The 27,389-nt window shown below is 42.6% G+C and overlaps 1 protein-coding gene and 1 long non-coding RNA gene across 3 annotated transcripts in view; one reads left to right on the top strand and one right to left on the bottom strand.

Moving 5' to 3' along the window:
- The window catches only part of thrb (thyroid hormone receptor beta), a 115,114-nt gene extending 110,829 nt beyond the window's left edge, over positions 1-4,285 (bottom strand). For both annotated transcript variants that reach the window (XM_026155628.2, XM_026155629.2), the window contains exon 1: positions 4,147-4,285. The gene's annotated coding sequence lies outside the window, so the exon portion shown is untranslated. The remainder of the gene's footprint in view (positions 1-4,146) is intronic.
- A 237-nt stretch (positions 4,286-4,522) lies between these two features.
- Positions 4,523-6,524, top strand: LOC113014235 (uncharacterized). The gene is made up of 3 exons (XR_003270945.2): positions 4,523-4,661; positions 5,168-5,297; positions 5,731-6,524. It is a non-coding gene; the product is annotated as an uncharacterized LOC113014235 (long non-coding RNA).
- Positions 6,525-27,389: the final 20,865 nt, after the last annotated feature.

The raw sequence follows: 27,389 nt of genomic DNA, 5'->3' as shown, positions 1-27,389 counted from the left end.
TCCTTCTAAACGTCAGTAAGACAAAGGAGCTGATAGTGGACTTCAGCACTAAGCAGGAGAGGAACTACCAGACCCCCGTCATCAACGAGTGCCCAGTGGAGAGAGTGGACAGCTTCAAATACCTCGGAGTTCACATCACGCAGGACCTGTCATGGTCCTGTCACATCAACACCGTGGTGAAAAAGGCCCGACAGCGTCTCTACCACCTCAGACGCTTGAGAGACTTCCAACTGCCCTCCAAGGTGCTCAGGAACTTTTACTCCTGCACCATAGAGAGCATCCTGGCGGGAAACATCTTAACCTGGTTCGGGAACAGCACCATGCAGGACAGACGAGCTCTACAGAGGGTTGTGCGGTCAGCTGAGCGCACCATCCGCTCCGAGCTCCCTGACCTGCACTCAATCTACAGCAGGCGGTGCTGGACCAAGGCCAGGAAGATGGTGAAGGACCTCAGCCATCCCAACAACAGACTGTTCTCTCTGCTGAGGTCAGGAAAGCGATTCCGCTCCCTGAAGACCAACACAGAGAGACTGAGGAGGAGCTTCTTCCCGCAGGCGATACGGTCTCTCAATCACACCCCCACACAGTACTGACCCACACATATGGTTCTTACACACACACTGGACTTTCTGGACTTTGGTTTTGCACAACACTGGTCACTATATTCTTCATTTCCAGTTAATACTTGTACAGCTGCTGTTATTGTGTATATATTTATTTAGATTTAGATTTCTTCATACATTCTTATATAGTTCTATATTGTGTATTTTGTTGTACAGTTATTTTATTTTCAACTTTAATTTATATATTTTATCTTATTCTCCCAGTTAAATTTACCCTTCATTCTAATTTGTGTTGTACAGTTATTTCATTTTTAACCTTAATTTATATTTTATTCCTTCCTAGTTAAATTTACCCTTTTTAATTTTTCATATTTATTTCCTATCTTATTCATAGCCTTTTCCTTTTTTGTTTTCTTTCGGTCACGAGCAGTTGTCCAAGCATTTCACTACATATCGTACTGTGTATGACTGTGTACGTGACAAATAAAATTTGAATTTGAATTTTGTTAGCAGCGTCCTCCTGAAGTGCACCAACAACATTGAGCGTAACGTCCTCCTCTCTGCTCCTTAATGCTCTCTGGTCGCTATGGTAACGTGTAAACATTTCTTTCAAAATAAGACACACAACTACAACACGGGAAAGACCCAGGGAAGCTGAGTTAACAATAAAAACCCTGAAAACCATAAATTTCACACCCGAGCCTCAACTCTCACAGCCCGGGACCAAACGACTCACAGACCGGTACCGGGCCGTGGCCCGGGGGTTGGGGACCGCTGCTCTAAAACGTCCATTTCCCTCTCATTCTTACCGGTGCCTGGTGAGATACGATGATCTGGTGGCAATGGAAAGTGGCACCTAGCAAAGCTGTTTGCAAACACAAATAAAAGAATGCACTACCAACTTCAAGCAAATATACTGTGAGATAGTGTGACACTGATTCGATTTATTGGCACTGTGCAAACATTAAAAGAGTAAAAGGATAAAACCAGAGGCGACTACAGCTTCAATAAGCCCTGTGTGGAACTTCTTTACGTGATAATTAGTAAAGGAGGTCGAGTGCAAACTGTCAGGTAAAGCTAGCCAGTCTGCCACAGCTACGCGCAGTCATTGGGGAGCAGTTTGAGGTCTTCGGTAGTAAAAAAGTCAAATCGTTCCCATTAAATTCAAATAGTATTTGTGGTTCAAATGTGCCTTGTTTGCATTAGCATGCCCATTAACTGCATACACAGATGAGTTCACGCAGTCTTGCTGTGTGAACTCATCACAGGGGCATCGTTGGCTGGTCTGTTATGTTATTGCTCATTGTTAATAATGGACAAACAAGAGACTGCGTCAGGTACCTCGGAAATTGGAAGTGTTTTCAGTCCCGAGTTTGTGCATTCAAAAGAAAGCTTCTTAGTAAGGTAGAGCCGTCAAGCATCACAGCACAAGACTCGTACTGCTGAAGTACATTCATGATAGAGCCTGGTCAGTGCTTATTTAGTGAGTCACAAATAGAAAAAGTGGCAGGACAGTTTCAAAGTTTCCGTTTTATTACTGTTTATGTTCACTGCCACCATCTCGGATTGTTGGTAGTGTTGCTCTGACTTTCCAAGTAAGAAACCCTATTCAGACTAGGAACTCTGAAATTGCACCTTCTGAATTCATCTGGATTCTTACCCTGGTTGATAAACACGAGTGTGACCCAGAAACATGTAGACTCTACAAACAGGAATGTACACAGTCACTGAGCACAGCAGCAAAATAGTGTGATGGTTTACACAGTTGTCTAACATGCAAAAGGTCCCTGGCATCGCATCAGGAAGGGCATCGGGTATAATGATCTGCCAAATCAAATATGCAGAGCTATTTGCTGCCACGACCCCTTGTGAATAATGGAACAGCTGATAGAAGCTTCTTAGAAATGAAATCTGCACAATACCTTTGATCTCTCAGAATTTTATTAACGGACTTGTCAGAAACCTACTTTGCGGCGCCTCAGCTTTTCTTTATTAGGGGACAAAACTGACGACTGTCAAGGCTCCACCTTAAATACATTCAAACAGGTTTCAACGCACACAAATGCTTAACAACAGCCAACCAACACATTACATCTATTTGCTGCAGCTGGTTCTGCTGCAAACAGTGCAGATTAGATATACTGATGTCACAAGTGAATACTGTCCTCACACGCTCTTGCAAAAAGTTGCAAAGACAGAATGACCTTAAATACCATTCATTCAAAACCACTGCTTCCTTTAATTTCTCCCTTTTTGAAATAAAACGTACGGTGCTTGAAAATGTCTGTTAATTCTGAATTCTATAATTGAAATGATCTTTCGATGTTTTGGGCACAGAGGGCAACGTTTTCACTTGGATTAATGCTGTTACTGTTCACTTGGAACAGCAGCTGCAGTCATATAGTAAGTGCTGTGCAACACATAAAGCCTCTCATCACAGCATCAAGGCAAAAACGAAACAAAAACAAAAGAACACAAATTCCCACAATCAGCTGTCTCGCTCAGCCTCGCACGCGTTAGCCCCCCCAACAGTGCGTGAAAGTATCACTACAGCTTGTTAAACGAATATCGCACTACGACGAGGCACGTAGGACAGGTGACGCTTGTTTGTAAATAGCTTAACACTTGGGATCGACTCTGTCCACTAGAGCCAATCATCCAGCGCCGCCGACTCTATGTAATCCCAAACACTAAAGTCGCTAATGCACTGTGGAAGGGTCTGCTTGTTTTACACGCCAGATGTTAGCTGGACACTTGAGTGAAAGTTCCTGTTGTTAAACCGAAAGCAAAGGTTAAGGCGGAAATGTAGGTGACATACATGTATTTAAGTCAAGTGACAGAAGTAAACCGAGCCGTGCTCACTGCTCGTGGGATACTCTGAGCTATGAGGGAAACGATAACTTGGGCCCGAAAGCAACTCCCTCAAGTCTTTATCAAAGCCATTCCGGGGTACGCGCTGTTCTGTTTTCCTGACAGAACCTCGAGCCGAATATCTGACAACTGCACGGCCTCTCGCTTTCTGTTGACATTAGCCAACTATGAAAAAACGCGGATGAAAGTTTCTGCATTATTACAAGCAAGTGTGCAATTCGGCGACGGTAAAACACGCCGGGAACGGAAAAAAACTTTAACTTTTAGCGAAATTCTTCTTTTATTCCTGCTGCCTCACTCCGACAACACACGCCGCCGTGGACGCGGAGAGCAGGGTCAGATCGCTGTTATGTTTAAATATGTGTTATGAAACGTTGCTGTTTCAAAAAGAACTGCGCACCGAACTGCTACACAGAACCCGACACTTCTGCTGAGGTCCAAGTCACGTTTGTCCACGAACCAACAATCCCACGATTAGCACGGCACTTGAATTGCACGAATTGTGAATGAAGTTCGTTATACGCCGTCCCTTCATAGGACATAAACACATTTGCGGCTATGTTAAAAATTAATATGAACATTAGCTTAGGAAGCGCGACGCACCGCGATTTAGCTACCACAGTGGCGCACAGCTAGTTTCTGGAGAGGCTGCTGTTAATAGCAAGACTGCTGTCAAAAATACCCCCAACCCCACCCTCTAAAACAAACATACCGCATATGCAAGACGAAGCCCGTGTCCAAATATCACTCGGAGTCCCAGTGGGTGTGCATTCCGCCTCAACTGGAACCAGCGTTGATCTCCGTCGGTTAAAGTGAACGGGACACAGCGCCAGGGTTTAACCTGAAATGACCCGCGCCAGTGCAAATCAGGCGAGGTCTATGCGCGCGGAGCGGACTGAGTGCAGGGTGAGCTAACGGTGTGAGCGACTGTGTCAGTGTTTGCTCTGGACGCTGAAAACTTCAACGTGGAAGCGAAAACAAACGCTGAAAAGAAGCAGCTCAGACACATTACAGACGACACAATTGCAGCTCTCCGACTGAACGCTGTGGGGAATTAGAGAGCAGAGCAGGAACTGCGCGAAATAAGCCTCGCCCTTATTACAAACTCCAAGTTTTTTTCTCCTCGCTCCTTTTCGATGGCGGTTGGCTGCTGGTACAGTAGGCCCGCCTGGTACATGCCGACAGGGCAGGAAACGCTGCTCCGGCTTTATTCTGCACTCGTGTGAGGTGGGCTAACACACTACTACTGCATATATACGCAACACTGGCCTAAATACAGCACATATATTGGACTTTAGTCATTTTTGCGTCACTTTCTATAGCTACATTAGAATGCAAGTTATGCATGTGCACACAAGTATGTAACAAATGCTTTATGCAGAAACCTGAATACTGTTTTCTAATCGTGTCTTTGTTTCACATAAGCCATCATTTACTCGATTCATTGTTTCACGTGTGTGCAGAACATTAAGTAAGGTTGGATTTCCACAGCAATGCTCTTGTTTTCACAGACTGCAGCAACAACAGTGAAAACTATTAAAGTAAACCACTGATGAAAAGAAGGATGTTAATCTGGCTGTATCATAGAGAATTAGGTCATCTGAACTTGAATGTCAATATACTGTGATGTAATAAATTTGTGACTTCAAAAGTTACTCTGTCTACCAGAAATATAACATCTTGGGTTTTTCCTCACTGCTTTCCTTTTGGCGGGGATCCTCCTCACCGTGCAGGGTGGGCAACCCTCCAAGTTGTGAGTGTAATGACTGGAGAACAAGGTGACATCGGATTTTGAAATCGACACCACAGGTGGATCTACTAAAGCCTTGGATGAGTTCGAATCTCAGTTAGCGCAGCCTCAAGGTAAAGATCAGAGGTCAAGTTTTCTGAAAATCTGCTGAATGTGAACATTTGAGAACGAGACAATGCAGAAATGTGAAATTATTACCAGGTTCATCTCAGGTACTTTGATGTCAAGTAATGAAAATTACTGAGAGGTTTCACATTTATACCACAGGTGCTTCTACTACATTCTTAATAGTTTTAAATGAACTTTTTGCAGGACTGAATATTCAAACCTTGGACAGAATTCTGTCTGATCACAACTTGACAGGGACGATTCATACAACTGTAAATGATCTGTTAACCATTTTAAGACTAAGAGTCAGTGACATGTGGGTTTTGGTTAGTGATCAGTGTAACTGTGGTTTGTATAAAAGACTTGGTTTGACACTTATCACAGCTTTCACAAGGCTTTTGCTTCTAGTGAAGTAGTGTTTGTCCTTAATTCCTGTAGATCACTTCAAGCATATAGTCAGATGGCCTTACAGCACAGCGAGAAGAGTCAGCGTCACTCCAGAGCTCCAGTTTGTAATTCTTGTAATTATATTAAACCAGGTTTTTTTCATTTTTACTTTCACACTCTCTTCAGACTCTTAACCTCAATTAGTTGACTTGACTTAAACCATTTAAGGCTTCAGCCTGCTGCCTTCTGGCAAGAGGTACCAGAGCATTCGGGCCAGACTATGAAACAGGCCATCAGTCTCCTGAACACTCAGACACTGGTCTGAGACACACACACACACACACAACCCCGTTCAGCTATCTTAGTGAGGACCCTCATTGACATAATGGTTTCCCTAGCCCCTGACCCTAAACCTAACCATAACCTAATTGTAACCCTGACACTAAAACCCCATTTTGAGCCTCAAAAATGCCTTCAAATGCCTTCAAAAATGTGAGGACCGGGTTGTGTGTCCTCACAAGCGACTGCTGGTTCTCACAAGTATAATAGAATGCAGATTTCGGTCCTCACAAAGATAGCTAGACAGGAACACACACACACACACACGTACCTTCATACATTTCATTACCTCAAGTACCTTTTGCACAATGCTCAGTCTTTTTGCACAACCCACTGTCATTATTGCACTTTCCTGTTGCACTGTTGTGTGCTTACATCGTTCTGTTCTTTCTGGGGTTGCACACGTGCACTTTCTGTCGTCCTGTGTTGATTTACGCCGTCTTTTCTCGCTGTGTACTGTACCACTGTATGTGGTTGAAATCACAATAAAGCCATTTGACTCTTGACTCACATTTTTATACAAGACAAAGCTACATTTGATAACTGGATGCAGTAGAGAAATCATCATCAAATGTTGCTCGGCTACGAAGAAAAATGCACTGATTAATAAAACATTTTCAACTCTGTTTGAGTTCAAATATAATCTAAACATACAAACTTAAAATAGTTTAAACAATACAAAGCCTAAAGACTACAGGATGGTTTTAACAAGTGAATGGCATATTCAGGACATTTGTCCACCTTCCAAAGTACAAAATATAAAGTTTGAATATCTGGTCCAAGCTAAGAAGATCAGCTCAGCTGACAATCTGCCTGGAGATTCATTCTTCATGGTCTGTATTTATTTTTACTCTGATGTGGAGTTTCATGAATGATTTGAGTAAAATGAAGTATATTTTGAACATTGCGAGGCACTTTAGAGCAAGTAAGGAAAGCGATAAGTAGATGGCATCAGCAGACTGGTACTTTATTTCCTGGCATCTTACAACAACCCCAGTTGTCAAAATCTTACTGGTTTTATACAGTTTTACACACACCTGAACCTCATTAGTCTCTACCATTAAGAAATAGGTTACCCCAAACAATGCAACCTAAACAAAGAAACAGGAATAAGATTATTCACCCCATTGACAAACCCATTCACACAGCTAAATGGTCTGAAAGGTACAACACTGCATAAACTCAAAGGCTACTTAAAAAACAAACAATACTATACAAAAGGAAAAACCCTTCGTTTGGTTGCACCCAGTGAGGCGGTCAATGATATGGTGACCCTATATAAACAGGAAGTGATGGGTCAGCCCCTCCCACACACCTGTTTTGAGTATATGACCAGAACAAAGGGACAACCAAAGGTAAGTATAAACAAAGCAACATAAGCTAACATAATTTACCAGACATTTACCTGTCAACACAAGAACATTTAAATCACCTGAAGGTTGAGTAGTATTAGCTAAGAGAATATGCATGGATGTAAACTGTGCTGCCACAAACAAACCCAGGATGGTATGTAGAGCAAAGTTACACCAGCAGTGCCTAAACTAAAGCATTATGGCCAACTGTAAAATAACATGGGATAAATTATCAATATGTTTAAGGGACAAGTGGTAGATAAGTTCAAGCCTACCACTTCGTCACAAGCATTTTAGGAGGCTGACGACTGCCCTGTTTATGCAGTTTTATGTGAGTTCTCAACACGCTGAATCTCTGCATTGAAGGCCATGATAGCAATGTTAGCACAACTATCAGACAACTTTTTTAATAATAATAATAATAATAATAATACATTTTATTTAAATAGCGCCTTTCAAAGCACCCAAGGACACTGTACAACAGATAAAAACTGGAAATATACACAATGATAAAAATAGAAGATAAAAGTTAAAACATACAGAAATTTAAGAATAAGCAATTTTAAACAGATGAGTTTTAAGGGTGGACTTAAAAAGAGAGAATGAGCTAATATTTCTGAGGTCCGGGGGTAGGGAATTCCAAAGTCGAGGGGCAGAGCAGCTAAAGGCCCTCCCTCCCATTGTGATCAGACGAGCAGAGGGAACAGAGAGAGAAAGAGAAGATGAAGATCTGAGGCAGCGGGATGGGAGCTTCATCTGTAATAAGTCAGAGAGGTACGGTGGAAAGAGAGAATGAATAGCCTTGAATGTATACAGAATTATTTTAAAATGGATGCGAAATTTGACCGGGAGCCAGTGAAGTTGCTTCAGGATTGGGGAGATGTGGTGGGTAGAAGAAGTCCTAGTAATAATACGGGCAGCAGAGTTCTGGACACGTTGGAGCTTGTTGATAGATTTTTGTGTGAGGCCAAATAATAATGAGTTGCAGTAGTCAATTCTAGAGATAACAAGATTATGGATGAGAATGGCAGTGGCGTGAGGTGTGAGGAAGGGGCGGAGGCGATTAATGTTACGGAGTTGGAAATATGCTGCACGTGTAATATTATTGATATGTGAGTTAAAGGATAATGTGCTATCGAGAATGACACCCAAGCTTTTCACAGAGAGATAGGGACCAGCGAGTTATTGATGGTGAGAGAGAAATTGTTAATTCTGGATAGCAGTCGTTTAGTGCCAACCAGAAGAAGTTCCGATTTATTGCTGTTGAGTTTAAGAAAGTTGGAGGAGAACCAAGAATTAAGTTCAGCTAGACAGAGGATGAGGGAGGGTGGAGGAAGAGTAGAGTCAGGTTTGGTAGAGAGATAGAGCTGGGAAATACAGTTGCTTTAAAAGTAACAAATGTCAATTAAAGTCGATGCTTAGGAAGGATTCCAATATCAATGTCAAATGAATCACTAGAGTTTCTGTCACTTGGTATTTCTATCACTATGATGTTGGTTAGCCATCACCAGTTTGTCCGCCTGTATCTGGAAGTACCACAGGATCTTAGCTTGGTCATTCTCCACCACCCTAGGAGGACATTTTGCGCTTGGACTTGCAGGCCATACTCGGCACAGATGTCCCTGTATATTATGCCGGCCACTTGGTTATGGTGTTCATTCTATAACCTGCCTGCTAGCATCTTGTGTCTTGCCATTATGTGCTGGATTGTCTCGGGGGCATCTTTGCCTGGTGTGGTAGACCTCAGGCTCTATAGATCTTGTTCTTTGAGCTTGTTCTTGTGCTGCTATGATTAGTGCCTCTGTGTTGTCTTTCAGCTTTGTCCAGCCACTGGTAGGACTTCCTCAGATCAGCCACTTCTTCTATTTGCCAGCAGTAAATATAATGCTTCCAGCAGCTCAGGAGCAATGTCCCCTGTAATGTTTCACGTGTCTGAGCGAACACACAAACTCCCTGAGCGTCCCTTGGACCACTGTGAGCAACAGCAGACGTGTGCACTGTGGTCACGCCAGCATCCAATCCATCCAAGTTACATGTTTATTAAAGTAATCAAATTACAGCATTTATGTTAGACTACTTTTAATTAACTGCTTTAGCCCACTTACAATGAAAATTATAAAAATCTTGTTCCTGTCCTGTGCAGCATGTTAACACTATTGGAAGGAAAAATAACTTCAACTCCAATTTTGAAAACACAACTTTCTTTCTTTTTATTAAATAAAGCTCTGACTGTATTCTGAGTCTGTGGTCTGGGAGAGAGTCTGTAACTCTAACTAATTATATAGTTACTTCTTCAAAAAAGTAACTGAGTTTTGCAAACAACAAAGTTTTTTGCAGCTGTTTACCTAAAAATGCAGCCAAGGCGCTTTTTAATAAACATTTCAAACTATTCACAGAACAATCAGCTGTTCTGCATCAAATCTGATGCCACACAAATTATTTGTGCAGCTCCAAAAAATAATTTGTGTCCACTATGAGATGAAGGAGAACAACAGCCTGATACCTGCAGGCCTGACAGCAGCAGATGTGTCACTGCTGTAACACCTGTAACACTCAGCAGGCGCCTCATTGTTCTGACACACAACAACACAACTGACTACACTACACACTAACTACACACTAACTACACACTGACTACACACTAACTACACACTGACTACACACTAACTACACACTGACTACACACTGACTACACACTAACTACACACTGACTACACACTGACTACACACTGACTACACACTAACTACACACTAACTACACACTGACTACACACTAACTACACACTGACTACACACTGACTACACACTAACTACACACTGACTACACACTAACTACACACTAACTACACACTAACTACACACTGACTACACACTGACTACACACTGACTACACACTAACTATACACTGACTACACACTAACTACACACTGACTACACACTGACTACACACTGACTACACACTAACTATACACTAACTACACACTGACTACACACTGACTACACACTAACTACACACTGACTACACACTGACTACACACTAACTACACACTGACTACACACTGACTACACACTAACTACACACTGACTACACACTGACTACACACTAACTACACACTGACTACACACTGACTACACACTAACTACACACTGACTACACACTAACTACACACTGACTACACACTAACTACACACTAACTACACACTAACTACACACTGACTACACACTAACTACACACTGACTACACACTGACTACACACTGACTACACACTAACTACACACTGACTACACACTGACTACACACTGACTACACACTAACTACACACTGACTACACACTAACTATACACTGACTACACACTGACTACACACTAACTACACACTGACTACACACTGACTACACACTAACTACACACTGACTACACACTGACTACACACTAACTACACACTGACTACACACTAACTACACACTAACTACACACTGACTACACACTGACTACACACTAACTACACACTGACTACACACTAACTACACACTGACTACACACTAACTACACACTAACTACACACTGACTACACACTAACTACACACTGACTACACACTGACTACACACTAACTACACACTGACTACACACTGACTACACACTAACTACACACTGACTACACACTGACTACACACTGACTACACACTGACTACACACTAACTACACACTTACTACACACTAACTACACACTAACTACACACTGACTACACACTGACTACACACTGACTACACACTAACTACACACTGACTACACACTGACTACACACTAACTACACACTGACTACACACTAACTACACACTGACTACACACTAACTACACACTAACTACACACTGACTACACACTAACTACACACTGACTACACACTGACTACACACTGACTACACACTAACTACACACTGACTACACACTGACTACACACTGACTACACACTAACTACACACTGACTACACACTGACTACACACTGACTACACACTAACTACACACTGACTACACACTAACTACACACTAACTACACACTGACTACACACTGACTACACACTGACTACACACTAACTACACACTGACTACACACTAACTACACACTGACTACACACTGACTACACACTGACTACACACTAACTACACACTGACTACACACTGACTACACACTGACTACACACTAACTACACACTGACTACACACTAACTACACACTAACTACACACTGACTACACACTAACTATACACTGACTACACACTGACTACACACTGACTACACACTAACTACACACTGACTACACACTGACTACACACTAACTACACACTGACTACACACTGACTACACACTAACTACACACTGACTACACACTGACTACACACTAACCATACACTGACTACACACTGACTACACACTGACTATACACTGACTACACACTGACTACACACTGACTACACACTGACTATACACTAACTACACACTGACTATACACTAACTACACACTAACTATACACTAACTATACACTAACTACACACTAACTACACAAGATTTGTGCTAAACGTCTCAGATCTCTCACATCTCAAACACGCCGTCACTCCTAAAACTTCCCCCGTCCTAAACAACTAAAGGCCATGTTGCCATATCATTCTTTGATTGGTCCACATGGTACATTTTTCCACCAATAGGAAAGGCTGGGAGTTTTGGTGTTTTTGCTCACAGGCTTTCGAGCGTTTTCCTTATAAAACGCCGTTTTTACCGTTTCTTCCTGCAGTAAATATAAACAACGACAGTATTCAGGAAGAAAACCAAACATTGCAGATATTTTATCATAACTCTGGCTTTACATGGCCGATCAACACAGTTTATAAACTGGTATAAAGTCCACACTTTGTCCGTCAGTTGTTCCGTCTGTCCTGCTCACATCTCCAATGGTCGTACACGTTGTCATTAACGTGGCTTCACTCCACATCAGCCGCTTTGCTAAAACACCGGTGCACAAGGACGCTGTCATAGCCTGTCAGCCACGTTGATTAGCTGCGTATATACGAACGTGAATCGCATCATTGGCTGGACTTTGGGATAAGGTGGCATCGTTCTGATCCCATAATTGTTAAAGTTTTAATTTTAATTTCAATTCAAGTTAGATTTTTTGTGTGTGCGCAACGCAGATTTTCTGTGCGCAGAGACCGTACCAGCAGTGCGCAATTGTGCACACACGCAGCTTAGAGGGAACATTGCTCCTGAGTCTACCCTGGGGTGCAGATGGACATTTTTAAATTCAAGTATTGAGTGGCCTTGGAAATTGGTACTTTCCAAAAAATAAATTTTGCAGGGATTCAGCCCATAGATAATTGCATTACATTCTAATTTTGCTGATACATTTGGTTCGAGTAGTTGCAAACTCAAGTCAGGTTGTAGACTATAGACTGCACTGCATCTACCTGTCATTAGCATAAGTACCACATTTAGTCACAATGTCAAAATCACAGGTGAAGTGAATAATCTTGATTATCTTGTCACAATGTTATGTTGTATATTGCTGAAGACCATGCACATCACCCAAGCATACTCAGTGACGGTAGTCACTTGAACCTGTAAGGAAATACCACTCGCCACAAAGAAACATCCCAGGGTTTTGGCCTAGCTGGGTCCTGACCGCCCTCCCCCTAGGAGCCGACGCAGGAGCTCGCTGGGTGCCAGCCACCTCCAACCAAGGAAGAAATATTGGTGTGGGAGAGGACTGGGTCACAGCTGCCCTCACCCTGGACACAGTTGCAGGGACCCACCAGACACCAGCTGCTTTCACCTGAGAAACAGGCACGGGTACTGAGGAGGACTGGCTTACAATTGTCCTCACCTGGGGAGCCGGAAATGACTGAACACCAGCTGTTCCTACCTGAGGAACTGGTACAGGTGCGGGGAGGAGCTGCGTCCGAGCTGCCCAGGGATCAGGGATACAGACGGACAGGGAGAAAGTTCAAGCGGGACTTCAGATAAAAGCAAAGTCTCTTGCGAAACAGTTTTTAGATTCCCAGTCCATACATTCATGTCTGTGACTGATTTGAAGAGACAGAGAGAGCCCCTGGAACACGGAGGCACTAAAAACAAGAAACACTGGGACGGCACAGAGACAGAAAAAGACTAAAAACTATAACATGAGCACAAACGTGTAAAGAGAACCAAAACCATGGCTGACACAAAGCCAAAGAATATTAACAAAACTCAAACATGAACACTAGGTCACCAAACCCAGCACCATGACACAGTGTTGCCCGTATTTGTGCACATCCAACAGCATAGGTGACTTCACTATTATATAGTGATATAATTAGGATATAATGGTAAACTGCAATCTTTTCACCACCTCACATAGTTCAGCTGTCCAATTAAGCAATAATCATTAAAAAAATATCCATTTTGGATTCAGGTCAAGACTTAAAGTTCAGGCAGATGGCCTCATCAACAACAACTGTGGAGGAGAAAACCCAAAGCTTTAAACACATGATAATGTTGGCGTGGAGACTTTTGTGATCTCTTGAGAAAATCTGGTTAATTTGTCAATATAGTACCTATTTGCTGGTGTGATGACCACGAAGCCTCCTTAGCTATCGAGCTGCTTGGGCTGATAAAACTCCACTAAGAAAAGCCCGCTCTAGGAAGACTTCTGTTTCCACATTTCTTGCGGGTTCTGCTGTGTCTCTTGAGAGTAAAAGTATGCAAATTCTGGGTTTATTTCTATCTAGTTCAGTTCTAGTCCTAAACTCGATGACAGTTGTCTGGCCATTGTTATAACTTAACTTAAATTTTACTCTAAGTTTAGATTTATTATTGTTATATATGGACAGAGTTTTCAGGGTTTCTGAAATCATAACCCTTAACCCTTGTAAAGTTAACTTAGTTTGTTAAGTTAACAAGCCTTTTAATGCTGTTAGCAGCTGACCTCATGAACCCATCTTCCCTCTGATCTTCTTCACCTATAAAGGATCTGTGTGCAGTTGAGTGCCCATTCCTTTTGGCAACTAGGGCATTTTGTTCTGGGAGCTGTCAAATGCTGTTACAGTCAACATCAACACATCCCTCTAGACCAGTACACACACACACACACACACACACACACACACACACACACACACACACACACACACACACACACACACACCTTGCCCAGTTGTTTCACAGATGATGATGCAGGTCAACTGACATTAACCATAAATGTATAATAGATCCTGATAGTTTGCTTGGTCAACCTGATTATTCCTGCGATATCTTTTGAATGCTTGACAAAATGCTGCATCATGTATCAGGTCCTGGTGTCCTGGTGCAGCCACAACAACCTGGTGCTGAATGCCCAGAAGACAGTGGAGATTATTGTGGACTTCAGGAAGCACACAGCCCCACTCCCCCCCATCATCCTGACTGACACCCCCATCACCTCCGTCATCAAGAAAGCCCAGCAGAGGATGTACTTCCTGAGGCAGCTGAAGAAATTCAACCTGCCAACACGGACGATGATGCAGTTCTACACTGCAATCATCGAGTCCATCCTCACCTCCTCCATCACCGTGTGGTACGCTGGAGCCACTATCAGGGACAAACAGAGACTGCAGCGTGTTGTGCGCTCTGCTGAGAAGGTGATTGGCTGCAGACTCCCATCTTTGCAGGACCTGTACACCTCCAGGACACTGCGGCGTGCAGCCCGGATCTCAGCTGACCCTTCTCACCCTGGACACAGTCTGTTTGACCTGCTCCCCTCAGGCAGGAGGCTCCGGTCCATTCGCACCAGAACCTCTCGCCATAAGAACAGTTTCTTCCCCTCTGCTGTTGGACACATGAACAATAACCGTATGACTGTTCCCACCACTAACACATGACCCTACGCTGTGTTCACTGCATCATTCCATGTTTGGCACTGATCACCACCTGCACTCATGTATATATCATGTATATATCTATCTACTTAGCACTTTTAATTCTTATTTTTATGTCTATTTAAGCGTTATATGACAGCATGTTTGCACTGAAGCACCGCAGTAATTTCCTAATGTTGTAAAGCTGCTCAACATTTGGCAATAAAACCCTTTCTGATTCTGATTTCTGAGGTCATGTATCACGTTGTCCAACTGGCATTTCATTGTAAGGTGAGCTCTAAGAAACTTGACAGAATTAAGAGGTGACCATGCTCATCACCTTGTTCACCCCACAGTTTACCACATGACTCAAGATTTTTTAAGACTCTGGTATTTTAATGTCAGTCCTATTTTTATAATAAAGAAGCAGACGTGACGCATTTAGCAGCTAAAAACACAGACCCGGCCAGATGGCAGATTTGAACCCAGCACTGTGTAGTTGTGAGCTGGCAGTGCTAACCACTGCATGACTGTACCAAGGGCTCAACAAGATCTTAATATTGGCTTTTATAGATGTGGTCAGACCAGCAGCCATGAGAGGGTAACATTAAGTAAGCTGGACATTAAAGTACGGTACTGAGTCCATCAGCTGGTGGTCCCACAGGCCACAGCTACATGCGTAACTTGTGTTACAGCATTTAGTTATTTGTGTTCATCACAGTTTGAGTAGAAAACCCATCAAATGAAGTGTTCAGGGAGCACAGTGCAGACATAATGTAACAATTTCAGAGACTGTAAAACTTTCTAAATAGAGAGATACTCGAGATACTGGAAGCAATAATAAAAAAGTGGACTGGTGGCTTCCCTTAGCCAAATTAGTATAAGGCACAGTTCATCCTGTATTTAGTGCCCAGAACACCTCTGTTCTTTGCACAGCTGCATTTCTGTTGAGGGTTTATAAACAGCGCTCTAGCCTTCCACATTCCAGGACCGATTGGGGCGATCGGAGCACATTCTTGACTTCCAGGCAGATATTGCTTTGGTCTCTCGAGATCTGTGTTCGGCTGCTAGTCTATTCATTACACCGCTACCATTTTCCCACGCTGTCCATCTCAATACTGTCATCGTTACTCTAGTCCAATCATCTTCCTGCCTTCTTCTTTGAGTCACAGCCTCCGTTCTGCATGGTTTAAATCTGTGCTCTCTCTTATTCTCCTTTGAGATTCACATTTGTGTTTAGAGAGCAGTACTAAGAACACGTGTGTACATATGTGCACACATGTCTCACTTCATGCGTGCTCCTCCCTTACTCTCTTGTGTCACTTTTGTCCTATTATTTGTTGCGATTTAGTGTCTGTGAGCACAAGCAGAGGTTTTTGCTTGGGAAGTAACTGTGACCTTGTTTTCAGAGGCTTCTCTAACATTTATTGGTTGTGAAATATGTCAAACTTTTCTCCCCTACCTGAAGTTAAACAGCTGAGAGCATCTTGAGCACAGAAAAAGCTGCATTGAGGATTTTGAACTAAGCATTGTCACTGCTGAGGATTAGTGGATACAGGAGATGTGTGGACACGGATCCTTATTCACTACGCTGCTGTTTCCAGTTTAAACGCCTTCATCAGAGCAAGCACTTCGATTATACTTTGTTCCTCACTGTTTTTTGAAAAGCAAGAGTTAACAGAACTAATCCAGTAAATGCACTGTTATCTGTAAGTTTGGTATAGTAATCTGTCTTTATATTTATTATATGGGGAAAAGTCCTGTCAGCCCTGTGCTGAGAGTGCTGTGGTCGTTCGTCCATCCTGTTCTAATAAACCCAATTTTTTTTTCTTCCAAATCTCTTTATTTGGTTTTCAAGTTTTCTTTATCATAAAGGCGACAAAGATTCAAATATAAATGATTACATAGATACAGTAAAAATTAAGCAAAGAAAAAACAAAACAAAACAACGAAAAAAAGTTGGACAGAGGATGTTATTTATCGAACTACCAATGAGGCTCAATTCAATTCAATTTCTTTATTGTCCCACAAGGGGAAATTAGTTCAGCAGCAGGATAAAAATAAACAGAACAATACTATAAAATAATAATAACAATAATAATGATAGAAAGTTCAAGGACAATTATTTGCCATTAAGGAGACAAGTAGGGATAAAAGAGACCTGGAGTCTTTTAGTCCTCCTCCTCGGAGGTACTCTAAAACGGCAGCCGGAAGGCAACAACTCAAACTCACTGTGAAGTGGATGGTTCACACAATTAACAATAGAATGAGCCTTTCTAAGCACATTTCTATTGTAAATGGCCAAAAGTCCATCTTGCCAGCACCCTGAAATTTTGCTAGCAGTTTTTACCAGAAGTCCCAACCGATTCTTGTTCTTCACCGTCAGGTTACCAAACCAGGCAGCGACACAAAAAGACATCACAGATTCAATAAAACTTCTATAAAACAAGGACATCTCAATGAGACATTCAAAGATCTCATTTTCCTTAAAAAGAACAGTCTTTGTTGAACTTTTTTAGTAGTGGCATCAGCATGAGATTCAAAACACAGTTTATGGTCAAGTACCACACCTAGATATTTATAACTCTCAACGATCCCAATATCGGCAGTTTTAATGATAGTGGGTGATGAGCTATAAGAGGACTTCCTAAAATCAATAATCATGTCTTTAGTTTTTGACACATTAAGTGAGAGGAAGGACTCATCACACCAATTCACAAAATCATCTACAACCTGTCCATGGCCTGACTCGTCCCCCACTAGAAGACTGACGATCACTGTGTCGTCAGCAAACTTCAGGATGTGTCTGTTCGTGAAATTGCTGCCACACTCATTTGTGTACAGAATGAACAGAAGGGGAGAGAGGCAACAACCCTGGGGTGATCCAGTGATCATTTATATCTGCACTGTGTTGAAGAGATCTATAAAAGGTTGCCAGGTTGAATGGAATTCCTCCAACCTCCCCCTTAATAGGAGTTTAATTCTTTCCAGCTGCAAATGTCTCAATACATCTTGTAAGGCTGATGTGGTAGGAGGCACCTTTTGTTTCCAATTTAGTAGAATTAAACGGCGTGCCAGCAGCGTCACAAAATGTATCACATTATTTTGGGTGGCTGACAGGTTTACAACAACCGGCTTCACTCCAAATAAAGCACAGATTGGGTCTGGCTTAAGTGGTTTTTTAGAATTTTAGACAAGATATGAAAGACATTATTCCAGTATGCTGGTATACAGGGACAATTCCAAAACACATGCGCCAGTGAAGCAGGTTGCTGTTTACATCTTTCGCAGGACGAGTTTACATTGGGGAACATTTTTGACAGTTTCAACTTTGATAAATGGAGTCTATGTAGCACTTTAAACTGTAAGAGTCCATGACGAATGCAAACAGAGGAAGAGTTTACATTTTCCTGGGCTTTTGTCCATTGACTGTCTGTGATTCTCGTACCCAGGTCACACTGCCAGGCCTCTCTCAGATAGTCAAGTGTGGTAGTTCCATCCAGTTGTGACAATGCATTGTGAACTTCTGTTATTAGTCCTTTTTTTTTTTTTTTGTTTTGTTTTTTGGCCTGTCCCGTTTGGCTCTTTTGCATCAGAATTGTTGTCTAAAGGCAAAGAAAGATGCCCAACGGATTTACTTTACCAAATTGACCATCCCAGCCTTGCCGTAATGGTCCATTTGATTCTCCTTTTATTGTTTATTTTATTTTCACTTGCTGAATACGGGACAGACTTGACTGGGGGAAAGAAGGGGAGAAAGAAAGAGGGAAAGAGAAACAGCTGAGAAGAGGGACGGGGGAACAAGCAGGAAAAAGAAAAAAGAAAAAAAAAGAAAAAAAAGCATATATCAATCACCTGGATCACCTGTTGAGAAAGAAAAAAGAAAACAAGCAGAAGAGAACAAGAGTAATAGAATAAACAACATCACAATGATATATGGGAATATGACAGTAAATACTAAATGTTAAACATTATTGTGCAGCACATAAGATCAACAGAACACAGTGTGCTTTGAGGTAGGAGCCAAAAAGGGTGTAGTTTGTGGGTGTGATCACCAGTGTGTACACCTGTGAGCATGGACGCGCTTGTTTTTAAAAAGGTTCCTTCATGTAATGATCTGCTAGAGGGTGTGGGGGGGCCACAGCCCCGTCCTCCAGGGCATGAAGCAGGTATGGAGGAGATCAAAACTCCAGACATCCAGAGGCCCCCAGAACACAAGAGACCAAGGAAGACCAACAGAGGGGCAGCCGCGCCACTGTCCCAGAAAGAGCTGAGGAGAGTCCCAGATGAGGGCTCACTCAGCAGCTGCGGAGTCCTTTCTTGAGTGGATCAAACTGGAATAAGTTATCTAAGGCAGAGTCTGGGGGCCGATCTGGAAAAGATAGAAAAAGCCTCCTTACAAAGCTTCTGATCTGTAAGTATTTGAAAAAGTCATTACTGTGCAAGTCAAATTTTTCTTGCAGTTGCCGGAATGTGGGAAAAACCTTGTTGATGAATAAATCCTTTGAGTGCAGCCCTGTGTGGTTCCATTGGAGAAATGAGATGTTTGAAAGTGATGGTGTGAATGTTGCGTTATTCATGAGTGGAGTTAGTATGGAGGCTTCCTTCCACCCGTAATGTTTCCTTATCTGTGTCCAGATTTTAATTGTATGAGAGACTACAGGATTTTTAAAGTCATGTTTGGGGATAGGGAGAGCTGAATAGATCATAGCCTCTAATGAGGAGGGTAACAGCTTTCATTCTCCATCGTTGTCCAGTCGGCCCCCTTAGTGCGCAACCAAAACGACATGGAACGAACATTACATGACCAATAATACAGACGGAAGCATGGTAACCCCATCCCTCCCTGACCTGTCGGTCTCTGCAGGTAGCCTTTCTTGATTCTGGGATTCTTTCTGTTCCATATGAAACAGGATATTTCTCGTCTAATTTAAGGCTTTATTAATCACAATAGGGATACACTGAAATAAAAATCAGAATTTGGGAAGAATATTCATTCTAACAATGTTTATCCTCCCTGCTAGTGGAATCGGTAGATTAATCCATTTGTCTGTTATTTTTGGTTTCATCATATAAAATAGAAAGATTATGTTTGAATAAACCATAATAATCCTGAGTGATATTTATCCCAAGACATTGGAACTGATTAGAAACCTGAAATGGTAAAGTATTGAAACAACTTGGGTTACCTATTGCTTTAGAGTTGACTGGGAACACACTTTTAGATCAATTCAATTTGTATCCTGACACTTCTCCAAAGTTCTGCAAAATTTCCATGATGACTGGGGCTGATTTTGCAGGGTTAGAGATATACAGTAGTAAATCATCTGCATAAAGCGAGACTTTATGTTCTGCTTTTCCCCTTCTGATCCCTGTGTATTCGTCTGTTGAGCGCAGTAGAAGAGCTAAAGGTTCAATAACAAATGCAAAAAGCATTAGAGAGAGATAGATAGATGCGCAGAAGTAACGAGCCTGTTTTGAAAATGTAAAGTGTACAAAGTAAAGGTACTTGTTCACAAACTTAGGCAGTAAAAGTAAAAAGTAGTCAGAAAAAAAAACTTCAGTAAGGTACAGATACCCGAATTTTGTACTTAAGTACAGTAACAAAATATTTGATGCTTCCCACGTCTGCCTAAATGCACTTGTGACCACCTGATTAGATATTTGTGTTAAGGAGTACGTGAGCAAGTGTACCTGAAACAGTGGCCAGTGAGTGTATTTTAGCCATTAGGCCATTTAAAATGTATTGTTGCCATTTCGGTCTTAATATTTCTAGTATAAACCTTCTTAATTTAAGAGAAACCATCGAGTTCAGAGTATTTTCATATCTACATTTTACCTTACGCTATGGAGAGTATTTGACTCTTTTCTTTCCCAGCTGTGATACAACAACAACATTTCAATGGAAGCCAGTAGAGGAATCTACAAACGCATCAGGGTATGTGACAGTTTTTGTTTTTACTGCATTTGAACAGTTTAAAGAATTTGATGTACACTCAACAAAAATATAAACGCAACACCTTTGTTACTGCTCCCATTCCCCATGGGATGGACGTAGAGACCTAAAATTCATTCCAGATACACAATATAACCATCCCTCCCAAACAGTGGTCACAAATCAGTCCAAATGTGTGGTAGTGGGCACATCTGCTATATTGAGATAATCCATCCCACCTCACAGGTGTGCCACATCAGGATGCTGATCTGACATCATGAGTAGTGCACAGGTGTACCTCAGACTGCCCACAACAAAAGGCCACCCTGGAATGTGCAGTTTTTTGCGCTATTGGGGGTCTGGGGACCCAGAACCGGTCAGTATCTGGTGTGACCACCATTTGCCTCATGCAGTGCAACACATCGTCGCATGGAGTCTATCAGATTGTCAATTGTGGCCTGTGGAATGTTGGTCCACTCCACTTCAATGGCTGTGCGAGGTTGTTGGATATTCGTGGGAACTGGTACACGCTGTCGTATACGCCGGTCAAGCACATCCCGAACATGCTCAATGGGTGACATGTCCGGTGAGTATGCTGGCCATTCAAGAACTGGGACATTCTCAGCTGCCATCTGCCCTGAACAATGTGAACCATGATTCATCCGTGAAGCGCACACCTCTCCAACGTGCCAGACGCCATCGAATGTGAGCATTTGCCCACACAAGTCTGTTACGGCGACGAGCTGGAGTCAGGTCAAGACCCCGATGAGGACGACGGGCATGCAGTTGAGCGTCCCTGAGACGGTTTCTGACAGTTTGTGCAGAAATTGTTTGGTTGTGCAAACCTATTGTTCCAACAGCTGTCTGGGTGGCTGGTCTCAGACGATCTTGGAGGTGAACCTGCTGGATGTGGAGGTCCTGGGCTGGTGTGGTTACACGAGGTCTGCGGTTGTGAGGCCGGTTGGATGTGCTGCCATATTCTCTGAAACGCCTGTGGAGACGGCTTATGGTTGAGAAATGAACATTCAATGCACGGGCGACAGATCTGGTTGACATTCCTGCTGTCAGCATGCCAATTGCACGCTCCCTCATCTGTGGCATTTTGCTGTGAGACAAAACTGTGAGACAAAACTGCACATTCCAGGGTGGCCTTTTGTTGTGGGCAGTCTGAGGTACACCTGTGTCATGATGTCAGATCAGCATCCTGATGTGGCACACCTGTGAGGTGGGATGGATTATCTCAATATGGCAGATGTGCCCACTACCACACATTTGGACTGATTTGTGACCACTGTTTGGGAGGGATGGTTATATTGTGTATCTGAAATGAATTTTAGGTCTCTACATCCATCCCATGGGGAATGGGAGCAGTAACAAAGGTGTTGCGTTTATATTTTTGTTGAGTGTATTTTAAAAGCTGACAAAGTCAGAATCGACTCAAGTAACAATGAGTAGCTTCTTATTTCTTTGACAGGTGTTGTTCAACACACCCATTTACAACACGACTGTGACGACATGCTGGGGTCCACCGGGTTACAGGGCTTAGGTAAGACCCAGATCCTTAAAGAGAAGCAGCAGGAAGCACAAACCTCCAAACTGCACAGGAAGTGGTGATAGAGGTAGTTCCCAGCAGGGCTTCTGGGAGCTTCCCCCTCGCCCTCTCTTGAACATGGCCTCCCAGAGTGTGAGCATACTCTCCAAGGCCACTTTGGATAGAGCCTCCAAAAATGTTACAGCTATGGAAAGCCAGGCCATCTTCACCTGCTCCATCAGAGATGAAATCAGAGAGAAATATCCACAACAAATTTTACTCAACAACAGCAGCACTGGTGCAAACTTCCACCAGTTGAACAACCTCTTTCATTTTATGTACTTTCTTTAAAATGTACATAAAAACATACACACACCCACAATGGACAACTGTACCCTCAAACACAAAAATAACATGGACTGAACCACCACTCACAACCACTAGCACTTTATATACCTCTGTAGAAACTATCTACACCCTCACTTATCTTAACTGCACTACTGTATAGTTCTGTGTAAATAATCATTCTGTACATTCGATAATCTTTAACCCTACAACTGTTTACAACTTGCATAGTTCCCATTTCTGTATAGCTGTATATCTCAGATTCTGTAAAGTTATTTATTTCATATTCTGTATAGTTTTTCATATTTATATTCATATCCTGTACATAGCTTGTACTCACTACAGCCTGTACATACTTATAGTTATAGAATATTCACAACATACTTCATACCGTGTACATTATAACATACCATAATAGACCCATTTCTGTAATATACTCACATATCTATATTATTGCTAATATATATTGTAATATATCTATATCACTAAAGCACTTCTGGATGGATGCAAACTGCATTTCGTTGCCCTGTACCTGTGCATGTGCAATGACAATAAAGTTGAATTCTATTCTATTCTATTCTAAAAGGTTCTTTTGTCATTAGTCAGTTTTTCTATAGGCAGAAAACATTTGAATGAATATTAAAAGCTCATATTCTTTAAATCACTGGAATAGTGGAATTGTGTATTTTAAATGTCTAAACTCAACAATCTTAAATGACAAACCAGAAAGTCTGTGAAGGTTCTCAGTCATCCAGGTCATCGTAGTCAAAGGAGCTTGCAAAGAAAAGCGTCTGGACTTCTTTAAGTTACTTGAAGACGTTTCACCTCTCATCCGAGAAGCTTCTTCAGTTCTAAGGTCAAATGGTGGAGAGTCCCAGATATAAACCTAGTGGGAGTGACCCCCCCACAGAGGGACAAAAGGACCCCCTGATGATCCTCTAATCACCTGAGCCAAGGTGTGAAACTGGGCGTGGGTCACAATCAGCCAGAGTTTCGGGTGTGTTCATTGTGAAACCTGGCCCCACCTTATCATGCGAATTCCTGAGATCAGATGGCCCAGGATGTGAGTGGGCGTTAAGGCGTCTGGGAGGGATCTCAAAACTGGATTATAGATGGCAGAGAGTTGGTGTCGTAAACCCCGCCTCTATTCAAAGATGGTCGCTCACAGTGGACATAGATGCTTCTTTCACTCCTCTTTCAAACCATCTGTCCTCTCTGTCCAAAATGTGAACATTGGCATCCTCGAAAGAGTGACCTTTGACCTTAAGATGCAGATGGACTGCTGAGTCTTGTCCTGTGGAGGTGGCTCTTCTGTGTTGTGCGCTTGTGAAGTGGCTGTTTGGTCTCTCCAATGTAGAGGTCTGAGCATTCCTCGCTGCACTGTACAGCATACACCACATTGTTAAGTCTGTGTTTTGGAGTTTTGTCTTTCGGGTGAACCAGTTTGTGTCTGAGCGTGTTGCTGGGTCTGAAATGTACCGGGATGTCATGCTTGGAGAAAACCCTCCTGAGTTTTTCTGATACACCGGCTACATAGGGGATGACAATGTTGTTGCGTCTGTCCTTCTTATCCTCCCTCGCTGGTGTCTGGTCTTCTTTTCTGTGCCTCTTTGCTGACTTTAAGAACGCCCATTTAGGATAGCCGCACGTTTTGAGTGCTTCCTTTACATGTGTGTGTTCCTTCTTTTTTCCTTCAGGCTTAGAGGGAACATGTTCTGCCCGGTGGTGTAGGGTCCTAATTACTAATGGTAAAGGCGGTGATATGTAAGGCGGTCAATGACTTTGTCCTTTTCAAAGTCTTGAAGGCAAGCTATAACTTTATTTTTGTAGCTGCTTGTGGGGTCTTGCTTTAGGGCTTCGTAGGTATTGTTGTCACTGAGGAGAGTAGTGATCTTTGTATGGTAATCTGTAGTGTTTAGGACCACGGTGCATCCTCCCTTATCAGCTGGTAAAACAGTGATGTTGTGGTCTTTGCTCAGGGAAGCGACAGCCTTCTTTTCTTGTATTGTGAGGTTGGACGGAGGGACTTTGGCACTGGAGAGCGTGGCTGAGACTTTCATCCTGATTTGCTCTGCTTCTGTCTGTGATAATTTATTAATCCGTATGGCAGATTCTGTGGCTGTGATGAGGTCCACTATGGGCAACTGTTGTGGAGAAATGGCAAAATTGAGTCCTTTGGCTAATACTCTCTTTTCAGGTTCAGTGAGATTCCGGTCTGAAAAGTTCTTCACCCATTTCTCCTGACTGGCATCAGGTGTGTTTTCTTCTCTGGGTTGTGTTAGTTCAGAATGAGGAGTGTGTGTTTTTGAAAGCAAGGTGTGGAATTTCCTGCGTTGTCTTTCTTTTCCTTTAGAGTGTTGGGCCCGCTGAGCCTTGTCCACAAACTTGTAAACCTCTTCTAAGATTGGAGAGGGTAGAAGGATTTCCAGTTCCTGCAGGGTCTGGCTGATCTTGATCTGGAGGGCATCTATAGTGAAATGGACCTGTCTTATCCTTTCACTTAGAAGCTGATTTTGTGCTCTCTGTAGAATCAAGTCTGCTCTGTATCCCCTGACAGTGGATCCAAGGCGCAGGCTCTTAGGAACAACTCTGCTTTGTCTGCATCTTAGGTTGAAACAGAGATGGTTCCTATAATCCGCTAGTTTCCTTGATTCCCTTTCATAGTCCCGCACCAGTTGAAGGGTGTTCCTCCCAAAATGTACGGCAATATGATCATTGACCGCCTTACATATCACCGCCTTTACCCAGGGGATGCCATACCCTGCATTTACGGACTTCCTAAAATCCACAAGGAAGATGTCCCACTCAGACCCATAGTCAGTAGCATAAACTCAGCCAGTCAACATTGCAAAACACTTTGCTACCATCCGTGCTCCTCTCGTGGGGAACACCCCACACCACATCAAGAACTCCACCGACTTCACCGACAAGGTCCAGAAACTTCCCCTGGATCCAGATGAAACCATGGTGTCCTTTGATGTAGTCTCTCTCTTCACTTGCATACCCACCACGGAGGCCGTGGAGACTGTCAGAAAATGACTACAAGAAGACAGCTCCTTGGAAGACAGGACCAACTTCACACCCAATCAGATCTGCACACTGTTAGACCTCTGCCTCACCACTACATACTTCAAATACAACGAAGGCTTCTACAGACAAAAACATGGCTGTGCCATGGGCTCCCCGTGTCACCTATTGTAGCAACCTTTACATGGAGGAAGTGGAAAGGAAGGCTCTTGGCTCTTTCAAAGGAAGAGTACCCAGCCACTGGTACAGATATGTGGACGACACCTGGGTCAAAATCAAGACACAAGAAGTGGAATCCTTCACATTAACGCTGTGGATAAAAACATCAAGTTCACCAGGAAGACACAAAGGACGACTGTTTGCCTTTCCTGGACTGCGCCGTGCACATTGAAGAGAACGGCAACCTCAACATCGAAGTTTACCGGAAGCCCACACACACGGACCAGTACCTCCTCTTTGACTCCCATCACCCTCTGGAACACAAACTTGGAGTAATCAGGACCCTACACCACCGGGCAGAACATGTTCCCTCTAAGCCTGAAGGAAAAAAGAAGGAACACACACATGTAAAGGAAGCACTCAAAACGTGCGGCTATCCTAAATGGGCGTTCTTAAAGTCAGCAAAGATGCACAGAAAAGAAGATCAGACACCAGCGAGGGAGGATAAGAAGGACAGACGCAACAACATTGTCATCCCCTATGTAGCCGGTGTATCAGAAAAATGACATCCTGGTGCATTTCAGACCCAGCAAATTATGAGAAAAATACAAGCACACATGTCTAAAGGAAGAAGAATCGAATGTTGGCTGAATGGTTTTCTGCTGACTTCAGTCCTGACGTTCTTGTGAATGTAACAGACATCATGCTTGTGTTAAACTCAGGTTTGCTCTCATATTTAATTTCTAAACACATTTAGATGAATAAATTTACCAAGTCAAAAAACTTACAAACTTCATGTTTGACTGCATGAAGACCATGCTGTAATTTGATTAAGGTATTTTTAAAATCTTCAATATTAACAAAATGAAAAGAGAGAGTAAGACATGGTTTCATCTTTCAAAGTATTTGACTCAGGTAAGAAACATGTCAAGTGTGGACATGAGGACACACAATGCCCTGTTATGCACGGTCTTGGAAACATGGCACATGTCCCAACTATGTTCAGGAACGGCGTTCAAAGCACGTGGTTATTGATTGGTCTCATTTATTATCTGCTGGGTTTGATTAAGGCCACAAATCTATTAAAGACACAAGTAGGACTTCTGACCTATTGAGATATCTATGAATCTTGCTGTTTATTGTCTCACACACAC

The sequence above is a fragment of the Astatotilapia calliptera genome, chromosome 22 (genome assembly GCF_964374335.1).
Source record: "Astatotilapia calliptera chromosome 22, fAstCal68.1, whole genome shotgun sequence".
Taxonomy (NCBI): domain Eukaryota; kingdom Metazoa; phylum Chordata; class Actinopteri; order Cichliformes; family Cichlidae; genus Astatotilapia; species Astatotilapia calliptera.
Note: the sequence above shows the minus strand (reverse complement) of the source record. Positions and strands in the feature narration are given on the sequence as shown.